This window comes from Leptonychotes weddellii, chromosome 6 (assembly GCF_054177405.1).
Source record: "Leptonychotes weddellii isolate Sample4059 chromosome 6, ASM5417740v2, whole genome shotgun sequence".
NCBI classification, from domain to species: domain Eukaryota; kingdom Metazoa; phylum Chordata; class Mammalia; order Carnivora; family Phocidae; genus Leptonychotes; species Leptonychotes weddellii.
In genome coordinates, this window is record NC_138374.1 from 106,866,435 (window position 1) to 106,885,084 (window position 18,650).

At 41.2% G+C, this 18,650-nt stretch overlaps 1 long non-coding RNA gene across 2 annotated transcripts; it reads left to right on the forward strand.

The window, feature by feature from the left end:
* The first annotated feature begins 2,592 nt into the window (after window positions 1-2,592).
* On the forward strand, window positions 2,593-10,740 carry LOC145722321 (uncharacterized). 2 transcript variants are annotated; one of them, XR_014146489.1, is made up of 4 exons: window positions 2,593-3,220; window positions 3,470-3,581; window positions 8,083-8,209; window positions 9,833-10,740. It is a non-coding gene; the product is annotated as an uncharacterized LOC145722321 (long non-coding RNA). The 2 variants fall into 2 exon arrangements; XR_014146488.1 differs by having other exon boundaries at window positions 2,593-3,581.
* Window positions 10,741-18,650: the final 7,910 nt, after the last annotated feature.

Sequence of the window (18,650 nt, forward strand, 5' to 3'; positions counted from 1 at the left end):
ATTGCCATGGGAGATGGTAGCAGAATGGATTAGAAAGCTCAGAGAAGCGGGCATGTTAGCATGAATATAATACTTACGGTTGGATGACTATGTTTCATGGAAGTGCCCAGAGGAAACAATAGAGAATGTACTGAGAGGGGCACCAGCATCAATAGGAAGGTAAGTGATGGTTCTCTGTAGGCCTGCACTGATAAGAGATACGGCTGCAGAAATAGCGACAATGGGGATGATAAACCCTGTAACAGTGGCTAAGTGGCTGTGCTTAACTGTCAGAAGCCCGCTGGGTACAATTATCATAAATAAAAGCAAAGCTACAATCAGAGGACACCTGACCTGCAGAGTTGTGGAGGTATTAATGGAACTCAGCACCCCTAGCGGCAAAACATATGGGCAGCCAACAAGGGCACTGCCTAATCTGTACAATTTAAAAAGAAAAAAAAAAAAATCAAGAATGGATGATTAGGAGGCTGAGAGCAGTCATTCCATGAAAATGTCATGATTCCTTGCTCAGTTTTCAGATTTGAGCCAGTTTTTTTTTTAATCTCTTTTTTAAAAAATATTTTATTTATTTATTTGAGAGAGACAGAGATAGTGAGAGAGAGCACAAGTGGGAAGGAGGGGAAGAAGCAGACTCCCTGCTGAGCAGGGAGCCTGATGCGGGACTCGATCCAAAGACCCTGGGATCATGACCTGAGCCGAAATCAAGAGCTGGATACTTAACCGACTGAGCCAGTTTTCAGGTCTGGAACTCATTCAGTGAAGGAGAAGCTGGGTTCCCAGGAGGAAGGACCCTAAACACCATAGCAAGCATCCATAATGTTGGATCTACCAGTTATTCTCCAAAGGGATTAGAGCCATTTACTCCACTAGAGAAAGGGGATACTCAAGTATTTCAAGGACTCCTGGGTACAGGATCTGAGTAGACATCGATACCTAGAAACTAGAGGTAGTACCCTGTCCTCACTGATACAGTAGGAACACACGATGACCAGCTGATAATTGGAGGTTTGGCCCAGATCTGGCTCACAGTGTGTCCACTAGGTTTACAGATCCACCCAGAGACCATTTCCTTGGTTCCTCTGCATATTATGTGAATAGACATACTTGGTATTTGGCAAAGCCATCCATTAGTTCCTTGGCCTGAGGGATAAGAGTTATTATATTGAGAAAGGCTAAGTGAAAGCCTTTGAATCTGCCATCACTCTCACTACTGGCCAAAATAGTAAATCACAAACAGTATCACAACATCACATCCTAGTGGGAATGGCAGAAATTAGCTCCGGTCTTAAAGAGCTAAAGGATGCAGGCATTGTGGTCCTCCTCATAATCTCTATTTAATTCACAGGTCTGGCTTCTGCAACAATACACAGATCCTGGAAGATGACAATGAATTATCTAAGACTCAAGCGAATAGTAAATCCAATTGCACCTACCTTTTGCTACAACGGAAGAACATGGTCTGGGCTGTGGGGCACATTATGTGCAGGATGGACAGGCAAATGTGTTCTCTTCTATCTCTGTCAAAAAAGAGAATCAGAAACGATCGATATTCACTTGGAATGGACATGCGTCTATATTTATGGTTTTGCCCCATCCTCTCCCATCCTCCATCATAATTATGTAAAGAGACTTGGGTCATCTAGTCATCCCACAGAATATCACACTAGTCCCCTATATGGACGTTATCCAGTCAGCCAGACTGGATGAGCATGTTGGAGGCCTTGGTAAGAGTATGAGGGTCCTGATGCTTGAGCCATACAATCACGCCCACTCGATGGTACTAGGATGTCAGTGACAGTAAACCATGAGCTTTGGGAAAGTCCCAGTGAGAAAACTGCAACATAGACACCCAGGATTCTGGGACAAGGCCATTGCCATTTGCAGCAGAGAATAACACATGTTTGGAGAAATAGCTCATGGAGTGACACTGGACCTCTGGACAGAGGGAACACTTGACCATGGGACATTAAGTGACCATGGGTCTGGAATTGCCCATCACGAGCCGTGTCTGTTGCAGAATGAAATGCATTTGGTTTTTACTGCGGTGAAAACAACTACAGGTAGTCTGAGTAGGGCTGTCTTCACTGATAATTATTCTTGGGTATGCAGCTGTTTATCCCATTTAAAAGAAAGCTTTCCTGATGTCGTATAGGAGGGACACTTTTTTTTTTTTATCTGAAAGTTGCTTTTCTATCTTTCTTCTAGAGCTGTATAAAACTCGCTCTTACCCCAAATCCCCTGGGAAGCGCCTCCACTCCTTGTAGGCACTGCGCTCCCCCAAACCATGGGTGGTTTTCCCTTGAGCAAAGGACATGAAACTCATCACTAAATTGTCTCAGTTTTGTCATTTGGCAAATCAGATATTCAAGAAACAGTATAATTATGTGATTAATATTTATTTCCCTTTATAACTGTATGCAACCAGGGCCCCTGTTTTTGTTTTTAGCATTATATCTCTGCACCCAGCAAAAAACCTTGTATGCTAGGTAAATTTATAAGTAATTTATTTATGAGTATTTTATGAGTAATTTATAAATAATGTTAATATACATTTATAAATAATTATATAAACATGTATAAATTTATAAATAATTGTTGTAATTGAGAAAATGTCTTAGGGGTAAAAGGATGATGGGGCTCAGGGCAGAATGTGCAACTCTGGCAGGTGGATAATTTTGAGCTGAAGATAATCAAGGCCCAACAGACTTAAGAGGAGTGTTTTTACCTCCTCAACTGCTTAAAAGGATTTAGGCCAAAAGCCTACACTAGGAAGAGAGCTGTTATCAAAGATAACTTTTTTTTTTTTTTTTTTTTTTTTTACGTAAGAAAGACTTCTCAGGGCATCACAAACATTCGTTTAGCAAACATTTGCTCTGCCCATCTTCCTATGGATTGTCTTCTTCCCCTTTGAAGTCCCAGACCCTTCCTTCTCCTTAGCTCCCATGGCTTATAAACCTCAATTGCCCGACTGTTGGGGAACCTCTCCTGTCTTTGTGGTGCTCTCATACATAAATAATTAAATTTGTTTTTCTCCTGTTAATCTGAATTATGTCAATTTATTTATTAGACCAGGCAAAGAACCTAGAAGATAAGGAGAGAAACATTTTCCTTCCCTACAGTTTTGGCACCCAACATGGGGCTCTTCACTGGCTAAACAGTACTCACTCCAGGGTTGCTGCCGCTGAATGATCTTGGGACTTGGGACAAGCACTGGCAGAAGGTAAGAATTCTTACCACATCAGTGTCCTGGACTCTGCCTGCAGGGTCTATTGGAAGTTAAGAGTGGTGACAGTCATTTGCTTTTTGTAAGTTTAAATTAGCAGGAAAAAAAATATTTGTGTGAACTAGTTCCTTGAGCATAGCAATTTTGGTAAAGATTTGTTATTATGAATACTCCTGATTTCTATGCATTCCATTCCTCCAGAGATAATCATTGCTTTCTTTTGTTTTTGTCTTTTGTGTTTATCAGAAGGAGGAAGACTGTAGATCTGATGGGCTTTTCCTTTGATCTTGTCCTATGTCCTCAGAGCTTGGCTGTGTGACCAATGAGAATGCTCTCTCTGGTCTCCACTCTCCAGAAGGTACAAATAATACTGTACATCTGGTGGCCGATTGAATAGACCGGGATTCAGGAGACACAAAATCACAAGCAGAGTTCTCTCTGTCCAGCTGTGCCAGCTCTTAGGGGAGTTTATCAGAAGGTGTCCCAGTCCATAAGGGGCCTTTGTCATCTCAACCTCCATTGCTTTGTTAGTGCTGGAAGGTCCCATTCCAGGAGCACCTGCCCAGACACAGAGTAGTGGGTCTGTGACTGGAGGCATTCCACACGCCCGTGAGAGACACGTTTTTACTACACAGTTCTTAATACCTGTGACAGGAAGGCCCTTGCTTTCTTAGGCTAACTCTGGGAGTGAACTTTCTGGATCTTGTGAGGGCTACATCTTTTGCACTCTCTTGTGGGGTGCCTTTTGTGTCCTTGGGTAAGTCATAAAAAAGCTTATTGGTTTGAGTCATTGTTGAGATAAATATGAAATCCTACTCATCAATGGCCAGATGATGAATCTTTTGAATTGGAAAGACTTCCATATTTGAAAAAAAAACCAAACAAACACGTTTTTAGAGAGCTCTCATCCTAAACAGTTGTATTATGGGTACCTATGGAAAGACCAAATTAAAAGATCAGTACAAAGAGATATGACCGCTAGCCTTAGGGATTCCCTTAAGATGAAAGAACAGAATTAGAGAACAAGAATCAAAGACTCCATCCAACATAAAATCTCCTTAAAATCTTGCCCTCTCTTCTCAGCAAATTCCCTGAGTTCCCCAAAGTCCTCTACCTTCTCTGGAAAATGCCTTCAACACCTAGATGCTTATTTTAGCTTCTGTTTTCCTACATGATTTTCAGAAAGCACTCTCACCTCATCCCTAAGCTGAGAATGTACAGGTTACTCATGTCAATACTAAGAGCCAGGAAATTAATTTAACAGAAGCATCTGGAATGGACAATACAGCTCAGACATAAAAAAAACTTGTTTTGTTGGGCTCTGTAATCAGGATCTGACAGCTGCAGGCTTTCCTAGGCAATATGTTCTTTGCAGGGATCTCCTAGACCCCACCCAAAGAATTCAGGTCCCTCGGACACCAGGGCATCATTTAAATTATAAAGTCCTTTTACCTCCACTTTCAGAAGATCCTACCAAATTTAAAGAAAAACATTTAAAAATTAATGCCCTAAACAGATGGCCAGAATTTCTCCCAGGCCCTTCTACAAATGACCAGAAAATAGCTCAACTGCAGGCTGGTATTCAAGGTTTGATAGGAACAATATTGGAGGCTTTCCCCGCTAAAGTGAATTGGTCTAAGGTTAAATTATACACTCAGAAAGAAGATGATCATCCAAAGGCCTTTGTTGAAGGCTTTATACAGACTTTTTAAAAGCATACTGCACTAAACTGTGAAGATCCAAAATATAGAAATCTTTTAATTTTCATCTTCGTTGGAACTTTTCTCCCTAATATTAAAAAAAAAAAATTTGGAATAGTGCGATCAAGTGAGCAAATCAACCTCTACATGTTTTGACAAAAAAGGCTACCAAATTCTTTGGAGATAACTTGTAAGAATGCAGACCAAAAAACGTTAAAAAGAACAATTTTTGATTTACTAACTTGAATTTTTGGAGAAATAAAAGCATAAGTCCAGGAGCAACTCCAAGCCCATTCAGAGCCTTTCCTGTTTGCCTCCAGATATGTACAGATATTGTATATTAAAAAAAAAAAAATCAGGACATTGAAATACAGTTGTTCTGCATTTAAGAAAAAGAGGGAAAATTTAAGTAGTAATGACCCTAGACTTCTGGTAATACAGAAGTAGAACCAGAATTTCTAGGAGAAAACTCACATTCTTTCTCCATCTCTTGAAGATAGAAATCTTACTATGTCTTTGAAATGTAAACACCCTGGGAGGTAACTAAAACAATGGTCTGAAACTGTTAAAAAAAGGGGGTGGAAGTGGGGGAAGAGGAGACCTTTTTAAAATACAGACTGCTAAAAAGGCTCTCTTGCCCAAACTCCGGAGCACAGCATCCTTAAGATTACTTGTCAAGGACAAATACAAATCTTAATAGTCTTCTCCACAAATACTAGCAAAAAGCTTTTAAGTGGGTAACCTTAACTTGTTCTCTGTCTGCCAGAGACACAATTATTTATAAACTAGTGGGTTTTGTTTTGTACCTGATTCATGGCTAAAGTTTTAAAATGAAAGCAACCAGATCTCTGTATCTGTCTGTATGTTATGTACGTCTATATACATATACATATATACACACACACACACACACACACACACACACACACACACACACGAAAGATGTGGCATTTTTTTACCTCTAGATGGTGGTGCCAAAATTCATTTCTAAAAAAGCTCTACTTAAAATTGGCTTAAAAACAAGTGCTTTTGAACAAAGTATTTCTAAATCTCAGAAATATAATAAAAACTAACCCAAACATTTTTCAAGCTCATGTCTAGGATAATTTTTGGTAAATAAAAGCAAGCTTAAGTTTGCTGGTTTCATTAATACAGACATAGCTTTAGAGTTATTAGCATTAAGTGTAATACTTTTATTCTATCTTCATTTACTGAAAGTAGAATATGCTCATGTTATCTCTGTTATAAAGTTTGGCAGGAAGAAAAATAACTTAAGATGATGGCTAACTGCTTTAATGTCTCATGAAATTTTCATGAGTAATCTAAGTATGATTGTTAAGAACAAGTAAATAAATGTAAGTGGGATAAGAATTTTCAGGTGAACTTTTCAGTAATAACTGTTATGGTATGTCTACTTAAAAATAGTTTCCCAAATCTCCTTGGTAACCTCCACCCTTAGAATTTTGCTAAGTTAAAATTAAATGGTGGGGAGTCATTAAATGTCTAGGTTATTTCCAAGTAAGGTAAAATACTAGAACAATAATTATTACTAAAGATAGTTGGGGGTCCATTAGTAAACATGTCTGTGTCATACTAGAAATTCTGCTATGAAAAACATGTTTCTAGATATTCTAAAAGTATTTATAAATTTGCCAACCCACAGAATGCTAATATAGAAGACAGTTTATAATTGTTTTTGTTTTTATTTTCACTAAAAATGAAGGTTTTTAAGAATTAAAAACTGTAATATAGGTAATTAATGCCACTAGAAATAATAAGGGAAACATCTCTGAATGTGAGACAAGCAAGATGGGTGTTTTTAATAAAATTAAGTATAAGAAATGGAAATGCATTTTTTGTTAAGGGAAAATAAGGTAATTTTGTCAATTGTATTAAAATGGGAAAGAAAAATTATAGGACAAAATTTGAATGTAAAAAGGTTGTAGAAGATTTATAGAAAAGGAATCTTTGCAAAGGAGTTTTAGTCAAGCTCACTAAGATTAAAATAAGTTTAATTAAGTTAAATGAATTTTGATATCAAAAATAAGCTGGTATAAAATTAGAATTTAAGTTTCTTTCTGTTAAAAGGAAAAAAAGTTTTCTTGAACTATTGGTCTGCTCTTGATAAAAGATTATAAAAGATTTTTCCTTACCTTTTAAAGTAATCTGCCTAAAAAGCAAAGATTTTGTATCTTGTCAAAATAATTTCGCCTTTATCAGGTCTTTGATTACTTAAGAAAGCTGAGGATTCTCTATTCAAAGAACTGAAGTTTTTTATTTTATTTTTTTTAAAGATTTTATTTATTTACTTATTTGAGAGAGAGATTGAGGGTGGGGAGGGAGGGGCAGAGGGAGAGAATCTTCAAGCAGACTCCTTGAGGAGCCCGGAGCTGGATGCAGGGCTTGATCTCATGACCCTGAGATCATGACCTGAGTGGAAATCAAGAGTCAGATGCTTAACTGACTGAGCCACCTAGGCACCCAAGAACTAAGGTTAAAACAACTATTTAGCTTTCCAGATTTGCCTGTGAAGTCTTTAATTGACAATATGGTTAAATGGATAGCTAAGTATTCTTTCACAGTGACCTATGATCCTATTTGACCAAGTTTTTTAAAACCTCTCTGACATTTTTGACAAACTTCTTAAAAATCAAATTCTAAATAAAGTCTTTTTGATTTCGAACTAAGTTTGAGAATTTTTTAGGGGGTCCCTGGAACATCTCAGAAGATTTGTTTTCTCTCCTTAAAAAAGGAAGATGTTAAACTAATTAGTCTTATTTGATATGTTAAATGACATGGGAAGCATTGTCAAATAAAACAGTAATACTGGGGCACCTGGCTGTGGCTCAGTTGGGAGTGACTCTTGATCTCGGGGTCCTGAGTTCGAGCCCCACATTAGATGTAGAGATTACTTAAAAAAAAGAGTAATACTGAGCGTTTTTCATGTTGTATTGTTAGTATGTGTTACCAGTGTTCTACAAATTGTATGAAATTTCTAGAAATCTAATATGTCCTGATATAACATTATCAGTCATAATTCCACTTATCTTAAAATGTTAGGTGTCACAAAAATAAATAGATTTCCTTGTCAACTGCATTGTGATAGACTTTCATCAGATCTTTAATCATGGCTATTTTTAAGTCTTTTGTAATTTGCAGATGGTTATTATTTCTCTGATGCTTTTGCAAAAATGTTCCTGCAAAAGTACTTCATCTTTAAGAAGACTTATGGAACATACTCTGGAATACAGATTTCTGATAACTTCAAGATCAGAAAACTGAACTGGTAAGAATTTCTAAAGCTAATAGAATAACTAGATTCAATCAGAACAAATATCAGTTACATTGTGCTGAATGAACTGAGGAGTATGCTTGTAATTTTTTTTGTTTAAAACATGGCCAATTTAAAATATATATATTTTGTTTTCCAGAATTATGGAAATCTTTTTCTCTTCTTTTAAGCTACCTATGACTTAGAACAACTTGAAAATGTATACCTTTGTGAACAAAGATTAAACTTTTATCCTTCTCTTCCTACCTGATGCCCCTAGAATTCATAAATTCTCAGTGGGTGTTCTGATTTTCATGGCAATAGTTATATGCCTAAGTTCACTAAGAATCTGTTCTTCTGTAACAAGACACACTTGAAAACATTGGTTGCATTACCAAGGCTTTGACTGGAATGTCATATTTATATGAGAGAGTTGTCTAAAGACTCAGATATGACCAGACAGCTTTAAGTAGCTAAGGTTGACTGGAGCCAATAATGCCCCTTGGTGAAAATGGCCTGGTACCTTACTTACAGGGATTCAGCAACTTTGCCGGGTGAGTGAGAAAGGTGACTTCCTGGCAGGCGCAGGAATTTCAGGATTGGGGACCTTGTAAAGATAGGAAGTAACCCAAATCTATAGGTATTGCTGGAAAGCCTGATAGCCCATCTTTAGCTTGGCTTCCTAGCTTTGAGAAGCTTTTTTTTTTTTTTTTTAAAGATTTTATTGATTTATTTGACAGAGAGACACAGCGAGAGAGGGAACACAAGCAGGGGGAGTGGGAGAGGGAGAAGCAGGCTTCCCGCGGAGCAGGGAGCCCGACGCGGGGCTCGATGCGGGGCTCGATCCCAGGACCCTGGCATCATGACCTGAGCCGAAGGCAGATGCTTAATGACTGAGCCACCCAGGAGCCCCAACTTTGAGAAGCTTTTAAAAGTACAGTCTGAGATTCCTTATAAAAAGTTCCAGCAAAGCAGATTTAAAAATTCTATATGGTCAATCACTATTCTTGTTATATTTATATAAACAATCAAGCCAAATTTATTAAAACTAGACTTACTTTGCAAACAAATTAGTCTTTCTTTGGTTATCTTTAATGGCAATGGGGGTGATGGTAGAGAACAAAATGGTGTTTCAGTAGAAATTATAATATGCACTTATGGAGATTAAATTCTAGTTCTGTCAATTGTCATTGAAGTTTTGTTTTCTACCCGTAAATTGGACTAGATTCTGGGTTCTTTCAGTTTCCTCCAATGTTTGGCTACAACTTTTTAAACTAACATTTCCAGTTTTTCTTCTACCCTTCTGACTTAGAATCATTGAGAACTAAGGCTGCCCTTTTCCTGAAACCATGCAAGCTAACATTGGACAACTTGATATAAACTTCAGAGAAATCAGAATAAAAACTCATGTATGAACAGTCAGTCTTCATGCCTCTGGCTGGGTGGACGACTCTAAGAGATCACTAGAGGCCTCAGATTACAAACCAGGAAAATCTGTCCAATTGCCATTGTCTGCCCTCAGTCCCTCTAAAGATGCTTCAAGCCTGAGATCTAGAAATCTTTTCAACTGGTGACCCTCAGAACTCTGTTGGTTTGTAATTTGCTCCAATTATTAACTGTTTTTTTTTGTTTCCATAGAAATGCCTTATTAAATACCCGATTTCCCACATCATGCAGGCCTAACTTTGGGATCCCAGCTGCATCATCACCTTCTAAAATGAGACACAACTGTTTAACTGAACTGACCTATTTTTCTAATTCAATGAAGTAATGGAGCAATATTCCAAGATGAAGACAATCAAGGCCCAACACACTTAAGGAGAGATTTTTACCTCCCCCCTTAACTGCGTCAAAGAATTTAGATAGAGAACCTGTACCAGGAAGAGAGTTATTACCAAAGATAACTTTTTTTTTTTACAGAAGAAAGTCTTATCCACATGGCAGGGCAAACATTTGCTTACCAAACATTTGATCTTCCCATCTTCCGATGGATTGTCTTCCTCACTTTTGAAGTCCCAGATCCCTACTTGCTTCCCATTAGCTCAGGGTGGCATATAAACCCCAATTGCCTGACTGTGGGGAGCCTCTCATGTCTTTGTGGGGTTCCTGGATGTATATAATTACATTTGTTTTTCTCCTATTAATCTGTCTTATGTCAATTTAATCATTAGATCAGCCAAAAAACCTAGAAGGGAAAAAGGAAGAAGTTTTTCTCCCCTATAAGAACCTCCACCCTGTGGTTTCCCACTGAGCTTACATCTCTGCCTCTTACCTACACATCTGTTCCAAGCCCACTCCCTACTGTTTCTGATCTGGGACTTTTACTTTATCAGTAGCTCAGGGAAGGACCAAAGAAAGGGTGGGAAGAGTAAGAGAAACTGAAGAGTGAGGAAAATTGTTAGTCCGTGGGACCATGGGAAGAAAGCACCTGCTGAAATTGTCCAGAAGGTGAAGGATGTTAATGAGAGCACATGGGGTGGCTATGCCCAGTAAGCGCCTTTAACGGCTTCTAGCTGAAGAAACAGATACTCAGAAGCCACGGATTGAAATGAAACCAATCCTACCAGCACCTTGATCTTGGAATTCTAGCTTCCAGGACCATGAGATAATACATCTCTGTTGTTTAAACCACTCAATCTATAGGAATTTGTTATGGCAGCTACTTAAAGCTGTCTGGTCATATCTGAGTCTTTAGACATCTCTCTCATATAAATATGACATTCCAGTCAAAGCCTTGGTAATGCAACCAATGTTTTCAAGTGTGTCTTGTTACAGAAGAACAGATTCTTAGTGAACTTAGGCATATAACTATTGCCATGGTTTCTTCAAGGCCACTCCCCTTGGCTCACGGATGGCTACCATCTCCCAGGGTCTCTGTATCATTCTCCCTTTGTGCCGGTCTGTGTCCTAATCTCTTATAGTCATACTGGATTACAGCTCATCCATAGGACTTCATTTTACATTAATTACTTCTACAAAGGCCCTATCTCCATATACAGTCACATTCGGAGGTGCAGAGGGTTAGGACTTTAAGAAATAAATTTTGGGGGAACCCAATTCAATCTATTACAGTTACCCAGCCAAATAAAGGTAGTATAGCCCAGGGATTAAACAGACTATATTTAGTTAGAAATACTGTGGTTAGGGGTGCCTGGGTGGTTCAGTCGGCTGGGCGGCCGACTCTTGATTTCGGCCCAGGTCATAATCTTGGGGTCCTGGGATCAAGCCCTGCATCAGGCTCTGCACTCAGTGGGGAGTCTGCTTGAGATTCTCCCTCTCCCTCTGCCCCTCCCCCCGACTTGTGAGCTCGCACACACGTTTTTTTTCTCTCTCTCTCAAATAGATAAATCTTAAAAAAAAAAAAAAAAAGAAAGACTGGGGTTAGAATTCTGACTTTACACTTAAAATCTCTTGGAACCTTAGCTTCCTCCTCTGCTAAGTGGGAATAAAAACAATTGCGGCTCTAGCCCTATTACATGAGATGAGGTATGCAAACGCAGAACGTGAGGACATAGGAGGTACGCAACGACTTTCAGCAGTAGCAGCTGGTGGTGTTTTTGTTGCTATCTTGTTATCATTACCGGTTTCCTTTTCTGTAGAATGGGGCTAATGAAATGCCCACAGACTTAGAGCTGCCAGGATTGAATAGGCTGCACGGCAATGAGTTTATACTCTGCCTACCACATAGTGAGCTCTCACAAACTGTTAATTGTGGCCATAGTCTTCATGGGATAAGAACCTAGTTTCCCTACTCTTATCCTACCGAATAGGATCCGATGTAGCAAAAACCATGTCTGTATTTAATAAAACGCAATTTTCTTGTCGGGACAGTTTTAGCCAGAGAGACCCCCTGTTTTAGTCAGGAGCTCATATTTTAGTTATTAAAATCGGAAATGAAGCCACATCGGAGGATGCACGACTTATGAAATTATTTAGCTTAATAATTAAGTAGGATCTTTGGTAGGAATAATTGGTAGGATCTATATTTCCGGATTGCAGAGCCAAGAATGTTCAGGTTCAATGTGGGTGATTCACCATTTGATATCTGGTCAGGCTTCCACGAAGTCTTCCTCTTTTTTTTTTTTTTTTTAATATGTCTCGCTGTGTCTCCTGTAATTAAGAAATGGTGCCGGGTTCTTGTCATCCTCCATTAAGGACTAGTCACAGATAGTTTCATAACATCTGCTTCTTGCAACCTTCTAATTATCCATAAAAATCTGGCAGAAGGACCTGACAATTTATCTGGAACACAGAATATGAATACAAAACAGGGTGCTTGGCTTCTAGATAGAGTGATGGGATAAAACAGGTCCTCTCTAAGCTGTTACTTTGCATGCGGCGACGTCGCCTGTTCAAATCAGAGTTAGGTGCATGTCTTCTCAATAAAGACTCAATTTGGAAAAGCATCTTTTGACAAAATGAATGTGGGTCAGGAATATGTTAATGGTGCTGTGTCAGAGTCTGCTGTCAGCCACGACTCCGCTATTCCTTTTACAATCCGGCCAGACACTGTGATGTCCCCACTGGTACCTGCAGGCTCTGAGCTGTCTGCGCCCTGATAGGAAGAACTGAGGAACTCTTGACTGGGCCAAACATTTGCCTCTAGCAAGGTCAACTCCTTGCCTCTCGTTGCTTGTTCCTGGTAGCTGGTGCCTTTCTCGCCCACCAGCCTGCCTGGCTTTCTGACTCATCAGCTCACCTTGACTCCAGGAAATGCATCTTCCTCCATCCCTGCTTTGTGTGCATGTGCTGTGCTGAACCACTCCTTTATCAGGATTATTGGGCACCGCGTGTCTACCCAGACCTTCGACATCCATTGAGACCCATGGATCATTGGCTTATTCTGTCCTTCGGTTCTGAATCCACAGATACCTGTCTGCCCATTTGGCTTGACACCCCTACTTTGTTGAGGCTTCTGGTCCTTTTGTGTCTTATGACCTCAGGGCTATGAGCCCTGAGACTTGCCTCAACTCTCCTGGTCTTTCTGTCTTGCATCTTATCTGTGTCCTAGTATCATGGAGATGCATAAAAATACTCATTTTTCTATGTATCATTCACCAAGCACTTTTTTTTTTTTTAAAGATTTTATTTATTTATTTGAGACAGAGAGAATGAGAGAGACAGAGAGCACATGAGAGGGGGGAGGGTCAGAGGGAGAAGCAGACTCCCTGCCGAGCAGGGAGCCCGATGCGGGACTCGATCCCGGGACTCCAGGATCATGACCCGAGCCGAAGGCAGTCACTTAACCGACTGAGCCACCCAGGTGCCCGCTTGGTAACTTTTTGTAACCTGAAGCACAAAGAGGCTTACTGTTCTTCGCAAGGCCTCAGACTGGATTTGAACGCAAATCTGTCCTGCTTTGGTTTGAGTTCTCCATGGTTCCCATTTTACAAAAAAAATGAATGGAGACATTGAGTTTTAGGACATTGACAGGTCATATGGTGAGTCAGCAAGGAAGCAGAAGGTTCCTAACATAGTGATAGAATAACTTGTTGAAGATGCCACTAGATTAAGAGGCAGAAGACGGGTCAGTTCAAGGTCTGGCTGAGGATCTTGATATTTGGTAAATTCCTTGACTTCTCTCTTCCTTCATTTTTATTTATTTATTTATTTATTTGAGAGAGAGAGAATGAGAGACAGAGAGCATGAGAGGGAGGAGGGTCAGAGGGAGAAGCAGACTCCCTGCCGAGCAGGGAGCCCGATGCGGGACTCGATCCCGGGACTCCAGGATCATGACCTGAGCCGAAGGCAGTCGCTTAACCGACTGAGCCACCCAGGCGCCCCTCTCTTCCTTCATTTTGATTGCTCGCTGGGTTTAGCTACAAGTTTTCAGTTTTCTGGCAGCTAAAGTATACTCATCCTTACATGTTCCAGATCAGCGGTCACTGGCCAAGATACTTGAGTTGTCTCATCTTATTGCTACATCAAAGAGATTTCATTTCTAAATAATCCACCTCATATATTAGGCATTGGGAGGGGGTACTATTACTATTCTAAACTGCTGTGGGTTCACGAGTAGGAATCACCTGGGCCATTTTCATGTCCAGAAAAGACTCTAACTTCTTCATTGCATTTCAGAGCCTGGGCTGACATGACAAGCCTCTGGGTCTCTCCTGTCCCCGCTGAGTGGCTAAGACACCAATGACTTGAAAAACCAGAGGCGAAAGAGCAAAGCCAGGCTGAGACTTGGGTCCTTGCCTTCTGCTGAAACGAGAAGAGGAGCTGTGGGCAGCTGGGCTTTGCATCTCGGCCGCTCTAATTCTTTGCTATTCCACGTGTGCTCCTGGCACGGCAGTGGCCTCACCGGGGGTCTTGTTAAAAATGCAGAATCTCGGGCCCCATCCCACATCTGCTGACTAATTTGTACGAGATTCCCGGGTGACTTGTACGCACATTAGAGGAGCACTGCTGGTTTATTAATCCATAGAAACGTTCACAAATTAACCTCCAAGTGGCCAGAAATGTTTCCTAGGGCCCTTTTGGAGAGGTACAGGCAAGTTGCTGCCCTTTACTGGCATGGGCTTCACTGAGAAAGGGAGTCTGGACCTAATTACAGCAGATGAAGGGACTTAGCTAAAAGCTAAGCTTTCAGGAGGGCAAAGGGGAGGGATGTGGGCTGTGGAGGTGAGGCCATTAACGGGTGGATTATAGCACAGTGCGCATAATGGTCCAGTAATGAAATGTAATTGATATGGTTATATGGGATACTAAAGGACACTCGCTTTGTTCCAGCCTCTCTTTCTTCAGAGAAGGCAGATGCTCACAGGGTGAGGCAACCGGACAAAAGAGACTCATTCTAGAAACACTGAGGTTTCTCCCTTGGCCTGCTCTTTGTCCAGCTTCAGGTCAGACCTTCCTTGGTGCGGGCAACTACCAGGTGAGCGGTCTCCAGCCACAACCCTGAGGGGTCTGAGAGGCACACCTGTCCCCCCCACCCTCCACCTCTGAAACCTCTTGGGGAATGAACTCCAGCCTGGGACTGGGAGGGGTGGGGGGGATGGCCAGCCTGGTGTTAGAGCAGCTGCGATTTTGGAAATCTCTTTCATGGGACTTACAAGGCTTCAGTATGAAACCGCTCCTCAAACCACAAATGCTGACTTCAGGCTGCTGAGCTCAGAGTCATCGCCGCCTCCTCACTGAGCAACGGTTGGCTCTTTCTCAATTTATTTCTCTTGATTGTTCCACTTTCTGGGGAGCTCAAAACTTTTTTTTTTTCTTTATTAGCTCTGCACCAGTTTCTTTTTCGTGAGTACTTTCCACCTGCCCCTGCGAAACTGGAGTCAAAATATTACAATGGCATTTATCCTGGAAAAATGGTTATTTATTTCTGATTTATGCCACACCTATTTAAAAAAAAAATCCCACAATATGATACATGTGCTGAACGTGAAGCTAAAAGAAAGGTGGTAGGAGGAGAGAACGATTCTAGAGGCTGTTTGATCATAGTTGTGACGAAGTTGCACAGTAATTTTAATGCTGAGTTATTGGTGGCCAAAGATGTGCATAGAGCTACTTATTTCTGGTTGGTGGGCATTACACCTGCTTCTCAAAGATACCTTTTCTGAATACTGAGTTTGCAATAATAAATACTATTTTTGAGTACTTAGATTCTCCCAGGTACTTGCTAAGCCCTTTGCATGCATTATTTGACCTAATCCTCACACCAACATGAAGAGAGAGGATAGAGTGACAGTCCCATGTGTGAACACAGCCAGGGAGCACAAGTTTGGATCTCATCTCTGATACTCACAAACCAATTGACCTTAGGCAAGTCCCTTAGATTCTCTCTGTTTCATTTTTATTATCTATAAAAGTGGAATATCAATCATACCTTACACCGTGATCGGGAGCATTCCATGATTTAATATACACAAAACACGCCATGTCTGGCCCTTAGTAAGTACTTGCCATTATTATCATTATTTCCACTCTACAGATAAGGAAATTGGGTCTCAGAGAGGTTAAGTGGCTGGCCCAAAGTCCCCTAGCCAGATCCAATTGGCACCAGATCTAATTTGACCCCTTAAACACTTCACACGCTGACTGGGAAACGGCCACCTGCTGTTGGCAAGGCACCCACGTGCAAATAAGGAATCACCACGAGCCTTGAGCAGTCGGTGTTTGATTGCCTTTGGTGAAAGATCGTGATCTGTAGATTATCTTGGGGTGGGGGGGGGCTTCTCCCAGTTGTTCAGCTTGGTCTGGGATGATATCTACTTTCTTTCTTTCTTTCCTTTTTTTTTCTTTTTTTAAAGATCTATTTAATTTATTTATTGGAGAGAGAGTGTGAGCTCCCCACTGAGCAAGGAGCCCAATGTGGGGCTCCATCCCAGGACTCTGAGATCATGACCTGAGCCAAAATCAAGAGTCAGACGCTTGACCGACTGAGCCACCCAGGCTCCCCGTTATCTACTGTCAATATGACTTTAAGTAAGGTTTAAATAATGAGGGACTTGTATTGCAAATCATAGCGTTTATATGTGTTTATAAATCATTTGTTTTATAGTGTTTATAGTGTTTGTAAGTCATTTGTTTATGGATTCTGTTTATATTGATTCCTAGCCTCCAATTCTTCCCAAATGCAGTTGAACATCACAGAAATGTAGGTCAGCATCTACCCAATTGCTACTATATTTAAGGCCCACTTCGATACCACATGCCCTGGAGAGCTGCTTGCTTTATTATCTCCCACGATTTCAGAGGGGCCTCAAGCCTCCTCAGATCTAGGTAGTGATGCTTGACATGAAATATGGGTGTAATTCCCGTACTGCCCACCAGGTGTCCCACCCAGCCCTGCTATCTGACAAGCAGCAAGGAAAACCGGCCTTCTTCACCCCTCCAAAGAGGGAAAAGGGATTGAAGGTAGTTGAGGGGGTGTAGGGAGGAGGGAGGGAGACTGTGACAAGACTTCCGGATGCTTCTTCTTGCTTCCAGACAAAGGGAATTTTTCGCATTGTTTTTCTTTGATGCAAAGGTGTCACTCTCCAGAAAGCCTGGTCAGTTCCTTACCATTTAGGAAGCTTTTATTTCCACTAAGGAACTGGTGTCTGGCCAGGCCTTTTCATCTCTGAGCTTGAGGTTGGGGCTGCCTTCTGCATCCCCTTTCTTTTGCCTGAAAGCCCTATCTCCTATCCCTCCTGGGATCCTTCTTCTTCCGGGGCCTGATTAAAAAAGAGATAAGGAAGGGACCCTGACCCTGCTGGCCCATCTGAGTCCTCATTGTTTCCCTAATCAGGGGAGGTCAGAGACAGGGACCAGCGTGTGACCGTGGCACTAACTGGCTCTTTTGCAAACAGTAACGTAATTCGTCCATGATACTACTATAGCCATGATAGAAATACTTCCTCCTCACTCTCAGATAAGACTGTCATTAGCTTCTGCTGGTGGGAGGAGTAAGGGAATTCAGATCCACTGCGTTTTAGGAACTGGAAGCATTTTAAATTCCAGAATAAATCTCCTATCCTTTGCAGGTGGTTGGCTCCCTGCCTGTCATCCTCAGTCTTCCCTCCCTTCTTCCTTTCTTTGGGAGGACCACACACAATTGGGGAAGCTGGGGTCAAGATCAGGATAAGAGGGAGCTCTGAAGCCATGCGGTTTCTCTCTCCAACGTCGCGGTCTGCACTGGGACTCTCTGAAGTCCATCATCGTAAATCACCCCGGCAGATTCTAGACATTTTCCAGAGACCGGAGGCTTCCAAATGGATGCAGTGCTCTGAGTAGACTGGCAAAAGGGGGCCCTGATTATAGGTTATTCTGTGATTGAAACTTCACTCAGAGATCTGCCGAGGATGTGGACAGGATATCTTCATTTAGCACCGGCTTTAGGAGCTTCAATGTGGGATATTTCCCCCATAAAGGACCTTGATAACAAAGACCGGAATCCAGTCCTACGAGAGTGTCTAGCTTTTGTATCCACTGCCTCATTATATGCATGGCTTTTAATATTCGGAGAGCCTTTTGCCAATACACATTTTCTAGTGAACTGGGAAACTGGAGCCCAGATGCGATGTATTATTGATAGGATTGTAATTTACTCCTCTCGGGTTGTATCTACAGTGTATACCATTAGCACAAAATATTAAATTACCAGTGGTTGTATATATTTGTCTATTCAGCTTTGGCTCAATGATATTTGCCTTTCGCCTCAATAAAAGATCACGAATAAAGAAAGCAGGGCAATATTGTTTTTCTTTGTTGTTGTTGCAAGGGAATTTTGATTAAATCATTTTCTCTGTGTTGTGTTTTAGCGAGCCATGCTTTGCAATGAAGATAGGAGACATAAAATAGTGGGGGCTGCACAGGGAAGATGGATGGGGCAGTTTGCTTCAGCTCGAGCACACACTGGCTTCCCTGGCAAGCTGCTCCGGGCCAGGCTCCGGGTTTTCTCCCTTTGCAAAGGGGAATAAACAGTCCGTGTTGTGCTGGGAAGAGGTGTGGACAGTGCAGACCTTGCCTG